Below are 9,585 nucleotides of genomic sequence, written 5' to 3'. Positions count from 1 at the left end.
CTAGCAATTACAGAACTTTTTAAAAGCTTTATTATTTTATCATTTACATTTAATTTGTAATCCCTGTAGAATTGATTTTGATGCATGGTGTGTGAAGTGCAGGTCAAGATATATATATTTTTCCATATGATATTCACTTGACCTTGTATCATTTATTGAAAAGACCACCTTGAGAACTGTACAGCTTAATCACTTTTGTCACAAATCAGCTGATCACCTATGTGTCTGTTTTTACTATTAGTTTAAGTCCTTTGGCTTTGCTGTTCTTCGAGACTTTGTTATTTCTGACTCTTTGTATAGCTGTATGAATTTTCAGCTTGTCAATTTAATTAAAAAACCTGCTAGGTTTTTTGATGGGGGTTATGTTAAATTATAAATTAACATCTTTACATCTGACATCAATATTAAATCTTCTAATCTTTGAACACGGTATATCCCTCTCTCCATTTATTTAGATTTTCTTTAATTTCTCTCAATAATAATTTGTAGTTCTCAGTGCAGAGGTGTTATTTCTTTCTTTCTATTTATTCCCAGGTAATTTTTTTTAAAGTGATGCTAGTGTAATTTATATAATTTGAGTGCGTAGAAAACCCAAAAGAATCTACAAACTATTAGAATATATAAGAAATGTAGCATTGTTGCTGATGTGAAAACAATATCCAAAAATGACTTTATTTCTATATACTGTTACCGCGCCAGGTCTGTTTTTGCCTGCCACCCAGAAAGCCAATCACAGAGATGACGAGGTTGCAGAGACAGTTTAATCACAAGGCAGCCAAGTGAGGAAAACAGAACAAGTCTCAAATCTGCCTCCCCAAAAATAGGGACTCAGAGATATTTATGGGGAAGGGGGCAAGGTGGTCTGAAATGATGGGAGGTGAGGAGAGATGAGGGAATTGATGATCTGCGCAAGCGTAGTCAGCCTTCATGTCTCTTCGTAGGACACATGTTCACAGAATGGAGGCATTAGCCTGCCCTGAGGGTGGAGTTCCAACCTCTTGCCGTCAAAAGGGCCCAGTTGATGGGTTGGTGGTCTCAATCCGGCCTGAAGTGGACAAGGGGTTCAATTCCTGAAAAAAAATAGCTCAAACACCCATTACCATGGTGACCCCACCTCCAAGGGGATATTATCCATAGGAACCTAGTGGGAGTCAGACAGCATATTACCTAAATAGCACAGTTAACACTGGGTAAGTTTATCATGCAGATTTAAGTCCTCATCTTCCGTTCTGACAAGTTTCTAGGTAAGGCCATCCCCCACCTTCCTCCTGGTACAGGGAAGAAGATACCTTTACAAATGGAGATTTTCTTTACAAATGTAAATATATTTTATAAAGGGCAACAAGAACTAAGAATGGGCTTAGCACAGACCCACGCAGATACTAGAGATGTCTATGGTGATGCCCTGTTCTGGGGGTAGGCCTCCCATCCCAAACTCCTTTGGTTAATTAGTGGGGTTGGGGGCCAATTCTGATCCTCCATAGTTACTAGCTGCTTAATCATCAATGGTTAACTGTTTGCCAGTTTCAATACCAGCAACAAACAGTAAACAAAATATAAAAAAGATAGGCTAATGTTTTATTAGAATTTCTCTTTAAATAAGACTTTTAAAAAGATCTGTGGAATTTAAAAGTAATTTTTAAAATAAAAATTTTTTAATATTTTCCCTGAAATTTCCTTTGCAATTATTTCCCATTTTAAGAGAGGAAACAATATAAAAAATGTAACTCATCGGTAGTCATTTTGGGAGAAAAATACAACCCCCAAAATGAATAAACATACATGTTGTGATTTAATGGTTTTTATGGGGAAGTTTTTACTATTTACTATTGGTCATCTCTTTAGTATTTGAGATTTTAACACTGAATTTTCTTTTTTTCTCTCTTGATATTGAAGATTACATAACTGTGTTTTTTAATTGTCTTTCATCATCTACAGTTCAATATTAAGCACTAGCGTCTGAAAAACTTGGGAACCAAAACCTAATCCAAAAAAAGATTTTAAATCTGGCCTTAAATGGAATTTAAAGCTTCTTTTTAAACAAATTCTAGAACTTCAATTACTGTATTTACTACTAAGTCTGTAAACTGATAACTGTAATTATGTGCTACCTTTTCTTAGAATGATATAACATTTATAAAAATATAAATTATGATAGTCTATTTTAATCCACTAAGTGCTATTTTTAGTTTGTCAACAACTTCTAATGGTCTTGTTATCTTGTGATTAGATTAGCACCCAATATATATTTTACTTATCTATAATTAAGTTCTATTTTCTAAATAGCAGGCAAATCTTCAAGGAAGCTTACTTATAATAAAGGAATATGTAATAATTATATTCCATTTGATGTGGTTTAAATTTTTAATTCCTGACTTCTCGAAAAATAACTAGAGGGCCAGTCCAGTAGCGTAGTAGTTAAGTTTGCATGCTCTGCTTCAGCGGCCCAGGGTTCACGAGTTCAGATCCTGGGTGTGGACCTACATATCTCTCATCAAGCCATGCTGTGGCAGCAGCCTACATACAAAATAGAGGAAGACTGGCACAGATGTTAGCTCTGGGACAATCTTCCTCAAGCAAAAAGAGGAAGATTGGCAACAGAAGTTAGCTCAGGGACAATCTTCCCCACCAAAAAAAAAAAAAAGATAACTAGAGCTTTACTATTTCCCAAAAAAAAAGGGAGAAAGTCCTGTATATTAATCTATTTTCTACAGAAAGTATAGGGCAGCACAAGGGCAGAAAAGTAGTAAATGATCTCTCAAATCAGATAGACTAGTGAGTCAATTATATCTCAAAGATGGGGAATCTCTATTGTGAACTCATAATTCTACTGGCCACACTGGCTAATTAGATTACACTGGATGATAAAACATCTCCATAGTTAGTTCTTGTGATATTGTGATTTATAATAAGAAATATATTTGGTCTTCATCCATGGTTCTTGGCTCACAACTCTCAAAACACTTGGAATTTCTTGAGTGATAAGGGCAATGGGAGCATCTTTTGTTATAATACTTGGTCTCTTGGCCTCAGTTCCTGAAGTCACTTCAGATCCATAAAGGTAAAATGGGTGTCTTGTTATTCATAACAAGCCCCTTTGTGGGTTTATGTAACAAGCCCACAACTAGGTTTATGTTAAATGAGGTGACTTTTGGAAAGCCCCTAAGGATGAGGGCTAGTTGCCAGGGGACCCAACCACATATAGAGGTTTGGAATTTTCAGTCCCACTCCCTGACAAGGGGAGAGGGGAAAGGGAGTGGGAGGAGCTGGAGGTTGAATCAATCACCAATGGTCAATGATTTAATCAACAATGCCTTTGTAATGAAGCCTCCATAAAAACCCAAAAGGACAGGGTTCAGAGAGCTTCTGGGTTGGTGAACACGGGGAGATTTGGGGAGAGTAGCACTCTTGGAAAGGGCATGGAAGCTCCAAGCCCTTTTCCCATACCCTGCCCTATGCATCTCTTCTATCTGGCTGTTCCTGAATTATATCCTTTTATAATAAACTGGTAATCTATTGAGTAAATTTTTTCTGAGTTCTGTGAGCCACTCTAGCAAATTAATTGAATGTGAGGAGGGGGTCGGTGAGAAGCATAGGTGACAATCTGGGCTTGCAACTGGCTTCTGAATTGGAGGTGGAGGAGGGCAGTCTTGTAGGACTGACTCCTTAAACTGTAAACCAAGGAGGGGGTCCTGGGAACCTCTGATTTGCAGGTGGGTCAGAAGCACAGGTAACAATCAGGGCTTGGAAGTGGTATCTGAAGTGGAGGGCAGTCTTATGGGACTGAGTCCTTAACCTGTGGAATCTGATGCTCTCTGGGTAGATAGTGTCAGAATTGAGCTAAAGTGAAGGACATCCAGCTGGTGTCAGAGAATTGCTTATTGGTGTGGGGAACCCTCTCCCACCCCCCCACCCCCCCCCACCCCACACACACTGGAACGTGTGTGACCAGAATCTTTAGTTCTCCAAAATGGTACCTACAGGGTTTATAAGTCCTATTTTAAGGCAACAAACGAAAAAGCAACATATCTCAACTATATAATTTTGAACACTAAATATACATTATGATGCCCAAGTACAAAACATAAATGCCTTACTCACATGTGGCTGATCTTTATAATTCTCAGAGCTGATGATTATGACAGGTCTTTTACCTATACATGTGGTTGCCATGAAGGGATCCTGGTAAAGATACCTCACTTAGAAGTCAGAGCTTTAGCTACCCAGAAGGGTGCTTTTGCTCCGAAAAGGGCAATTGCAATTCTCCAAACTTTCTGGCATGCTTGCTTAAAGAGAAGAGCAGTGGGCTGCAGCTGCCATCATCCAGCAGAGGCGGCAGGAACATCATTTGCATAAGCCAGTAGATTCGGAGAGGTAAGAGACAAATGTGAGGCTTAAGAGGAAAACAGGCTGTCAAAGGAGAAAGAAGCAAAATTATCCTAGTGCACAAAACCAGCTCTCCTAAGAGGGGTGCTATCAATGCAAAGATAATGTCTATAGCTACAGGAATTTCTTCCTTATTTATGCTCCTGTAATATTTGCTTATAGCTCAATTATTTATCACAAGCATGTAATAAAGTTGGTATGTACATATCTGTCTCCTCCACTGGACTCTAAGAACCCACACCCACAGAATTTTGTACTTGGGTGCAATTGAATAAGGGGCACTTTCAATATGTATACCAACCCATAAATTAGATAATAATGTTAATTTACACAGGTGTACATGTTTTGGATTAACTTTTCAAAAGATCTTAACTGGGTAAGTGACCTCTCCTTGAAATGGTATTAATTTTTCTGTCTTGCATATATTATCTGCTGAAACAAACTAGAAAAAAAACAGAAGTTTTAAAAATTTACTAAGAGAAAAATGTGCCTCTGTGGATTAGCCTAGCCAGGGTGGAAAACTTTATGTAACACTGCATGTTAATCTGAATTAATAATCATGAATTATAATGTTACAGTTGCATTTGAGCCCCTAATTTGCATTATTCTGACCAAGTCAGAAAACTATATAATTCAATTATCTCAAGCAAAATTATGGTTTTGGTGTTTATAAGTTTGAGAAGTCTATTTTTACATCCAATGGAGCCAAGTGTTTGATATTAAACCTGTTCTAAAAATACCTATGTATAGTTATTGATTTAAAATACAATAAAATGTGATTAAAAGTCTATTAAAACACTGAACAGTTTTTAACTATAAAACTTGTCCTTAAGGCACATCTAATATACATAAATCAGATAATTAACATTACTTAGAAGAGTTACAATTAACATTGTCAAGCATTTGAATTTTAGGCACTGAAGTTAGAAACAAGGGGGGAAAAACATCATTTTGTGGGAAAATGACTGTGTAGGTCTTTTAATTAGACTGACCTTAATATATAATATTATTTATATTTTGATAGATAACTACAGGTTTCAACGCTGAATTAAGCTTAGAAACACAAATGTGGCACTGAAGAAAATGGACAGGGGAAATCATATCTTCCTCATCCTTTTCCTCTCAGTCTCCCCCACCTCGGTAAATAGTAACTCTTCAGCAGTTTAGGACAAAAACCATGCAGTGACAGCTGATGCTTCCCCTTCTCTCACTTCCAAGGCTTGAGTAAATTGTCAGGTTTGTCTTCAAAATACATCCAGAATGTACTGGATCTCACCAGTTTCCCTGCTATCACCCATCATTTCTAGCTTGGATTATTACAACAATATTTAATCCTAAAGTACTCATTCCTTCAATTGTTCATCCATCCACCCATCCAACAACTCTTAGTAATCAACCACTTAAATCAGACCCTGTTTTGGGTACTTAAGTACACAGAGAATTGCCTTTTTGGGCATTACAAAAGGAATACCACTTACCCCTCCTGAACCTTACCATGGTGCATTCTTTCAGGACATCACCACCAGGGCACTGAACAGTCAATATTGAGAAAACTAATGACTAGGTAAGGAACCATTTTCCAAGTTGGGATTCCAAGGATTTGCTTCTAAATCAAACTAAACTGGAAAACCTAATTGATATGTCATTAAGAATATTCTGATAGAGCACTGCCAGTAAATAATTTTTGGCATATAACTCAGAAGGAATAAAAAGAGTGACACTGCTATATTAATATTCTTTGTATTCCTCTCAACAAATCAACAAGATGTTTTTTGGCCTTTATATCTCTAAAAATGAAAAAGAGAAAAAGAATTGATGTTGAACTCTGTCAGATTCTAGCAATAAATAATACTCATCCATGGAAACTTAAGCTAAATGACAAAAAGCCCAATCCCATTAAGAAATACATTTCAATAAAATTACTTCTTATAATTATTCAAAATTGTAATATTTATATTTTGATCAGCTATATAGTATATAATAGTATATAATAGTATACAACTATACAGTAGTAATAGTTGTAATGATAAAAAAATTTTCTCAGAATTGACAACATTTAGAACATTATGATCACAAGACATGCAATAAATTTAAATATGCACTTTTTTTCCTGCAGGAAAGAACGATAACCAATAAAACTTTCATGCCTAAAACCATACTACAAAAGAGTGGAACTCTGTAGGTCAGGGTTTCTCAATAGCATAGCACTATTGACATTTTGGGCTGGTTAATTTGTTGTTGGGGGTTGCCTTGAGCAATACAGGACGTTTTGCAATACCCGGCCTCTTCCCACTGGATGCCAGTAGCCCCTACTCCCTAGTTATGATAGCAAAAATGTCTCCAGATACTCCCAAATGTCCCCTAGGAGGCAACAGTCCCTAACTGAAAACCACTGCTGTAGGGGATAGAATAGCAATACTATGTAAAACTTTGACTATCAAGGAGTTCACTTTTTTTAAATGGATGATGGGTATCAAAATACTATGATACTTAATTCCACTGCATACAGTTGGAAGAGTGACATTTATCATAAAATGACATTTTACTATGCACTGGAAATTACGTTATTTGCCATTATTTAAACTTATGAAGAAGAACTTTGGATGTTCCCTCATAATATATTAGCCAAAAGCATTCTGTAGTTTATAGGATAGGTGGGTAATGTACATTAACATCCACTTACTGACCTTTCTCCAAATCCTAATATGGTACTTCAGAACATTCTTAGTTTCTCTCATATAGTTCTAAGCCGTTTTTTTTCCTTGAGGAATGTATTAAGTTCTTGAAGACTATCTTTCTTGATAAAAGTCTAGAAAACTTAACTGAAAAGAATATCAGGGCTATTAAACAAATGTAAAATATTTAGATACAAAGCAAGTATTTTTCAAAATTCAACTTCTATAGACTAGTAACTGTTTTTATTTCCACTCTTCAAATGACGCCTACACAATTCCAAGGATTTGGAGGCTGAAAATAGTCTAAGAATTCCAAAGACCTTTTCCAAACATAGAAGCAGTACCTCCTTTATCCCATTACTAGTCACCTAAACAGTCTCTCACTATGGCCCACTTCTCTCAGCTTAATCAGTTTACTGGCAAGAGTGCTAATGGAATCATTCATTCTAACTATAAATATAAAAATGTATGTAGTGCTTTTATTGTTTTAAAGCAATTCCACATAAATTATCTAGTGTTAACGGAATATAACAGGACAGGTAGAAAAGATATTAGAGGTAACAAATTTGCAGTTTAGTAATAACTTGCCTAGTTTACAATTCAGCAGCAGCAGCAGAGCTGACATCTCCAGACCGATCACACCAAACTCTTTTCTTAGAAAATCCTCATTTGAGGTTTTGCTCATAACTTTACATTGTATGGAGTTTTGGGATGCTTGAAGAGAAGTTAAATCAAACTACTGCCTATGAGCGAGATCTTACGGTATTTGACTCTCTCCCTCTGACTTACTTCCCTTAGCATAATACCCTCAATGTCCATCCATGTTATCACAAACAGCTGCATGTCATCATTTCTTATGGCTGAGTAGAAGATAAAAACAACAACACACACATATAGAGACAGAGATTGGAATGGTGGTTATCAGAGGAGAGGTGGGGAGGGACGACGGTGAAAGGGATGATTGTGGTGATGGACTGTAATTACTATTTGGATGGTGAACATGATGTAATCAATGCAGAAACAGAAGTATAATGATGTACACCTGAAACGTATACAACATTATAAACCAGTTACTGCAATAAAAAAATAAGGAAAAAAAAAATCAAACTACTGCCAAAGGTGGCAGAAAGTAGGTGTAGCAGCTCAATTTCTTAAGTAGTCATTTTATGCAAGGCTTTGAAGACTAAATCTTCCAATCAGTCTGTATTCAATGTAGTATCATTTCAAAATCACTTATATGTTGAATATATTTATTAAATTATCAAAAGGTTTTTTCAAAGTTGGAATTCTTATGTCACGAAGGACAAAGCATTAACCTCAACAGTTCTCAAGAGGATGGCTCTGCCTTTTACAATCCAATAGCTGTTGAGAACGACGCAGAAAAGTGAATTTGATAATCCAGCATAGATGTTTCTCATCAAGCCCCTCTAGACTTGACTATACACGCCACTTACTAGGGTCGTCCAAAACCATTGTTGATCCCTAAAATTAACTCAGTTAAGACGCAGACATTTAACTCCGTATCAGGAACCACCTGTCCCTCAGACTAGCAGCTACTGCTCATTTCAACCATTCTAGCCTAAAACTAAGGAGCATCATGACACATTCGCAGCTCCGCCCGAGTCCGGGTCCTGGGGAACTTATACCAAAGCAGGGCGCTGTGCTTCAGCCTTTGCGCGGTGTTGCTGCAGCCGTGGCGCGACCCGAGCCAGCGGGCCTGCGCCAGCTCCCGGCGGCCGGTCCCCACGGCTACCGCCCCGGCAACGCGCCGCACCCGGGGACGCCCGCCCCTCAGGGACCGTCCGGGGCGGCGCCGGGACAGTGGCCGCGCGGAGCGGAAGGGAAGGGCTCCAGGCCGGGCTGGGAAGCAGGCGGGCAGCGAGGCCGACCTGCCGACCGCTCATCCCGCTTCTTCGCGCCGCCTGGGGCGGAGAGACCCCCGGCCGCGTCGCTTCCCTCTTCATCCTACTTTCCCTTGAACACGGCGCCTGGCGGACTTCGCCTCCTCCGTGCCCACTCAGGAAACTCAAGATGCCCCCGCGGACACGACACGCCACAGACGAAGCGCCCACCCGCTCCGCCACCACTCACGCCCGTCCCACGTCCTCTCCGCAGGCCCGCCCCGACCGAGCGGCGCGCGCCCGGGGCCGCGCGCTCCCGCCCTGCGCTCCTCAGCCTCGCCCCGCCCCCGGCGCGCGCCCCCGCGTGAGGCGCGGGGACCCGCCGCCCCGCCCCCGCCACGCGCGCCTCCGGCGGGAAGGGGTTGCAGCAGGCTTCTGCAACTCTTTTCTTCTTTTTCCCCTTAGAGCACCGTCTCCACAACAGCAAAAGACAGGCCCCAGTAACGCTCCACAGTCGCAGATTAACCACTCCTAAGTCACTTGACCTCCAGAGCTCGCGAGCTCAACCCTCCTCCAAGGCTCGAGCTCCGCCCCCAAGAGCCCGCCCCCGAGGCCGCCCCGCGAGCCCGCGCTTACGCTTTCCGGGCGGCGCGCGACGCGCTCGCCCCGCCCGCCAGCCCCGC

At 40.0% G+C, this 9,585-nt stretch overlaps 1 long non-coding RNA gene across 1 annotated transcript; it reads right to left on the bottom strand.

Annotated features, from left to right (window-relative positions):
* Nucleotides 1-741: 741 nt before the first annotated feature.
* On the bottom strand, nucleotides 742-9,468 carry LOC147916961 (uncharacterized). Its single transcript, XR_015552149.1, has 4 exons — nucleotides 7,074-9,468; nucleotides 5,881-6,173; nucleotides 4,102-4,410; nucleotides 742-1,268 (listed from the first exon to the last, which is right to left on the bottom strand). It is a non-coding gene; the product is annotated as an uncharacterized LOC147916961 (long non-coding RNA).
* Between the last annotated feature and the right edge of the window lie 117 nt (nucleotides 9,469-9,585).

The sequence above is a fragment of the Ceratotherium simum genome, chromosome 5 (assembly GCF_057802395.1).
Source record: "Ceratotherium simum simum isolate JZ-2026a chromosome 5, ASM5780239v1, whole genome shotgun sequence".
NCBI classification, from domain to species: Eukaryota; Metazoa; Chordata; class Mammalia; order Perissodactyla; family Rhinocerotidae; genus Ceratotherium; species Ceratotherium simum.
The sequence above is the reverse complement of the archived record's forward strand: the minus strand, read 5'-3'. Positions and strand labels throughout refer to the sequence as shown.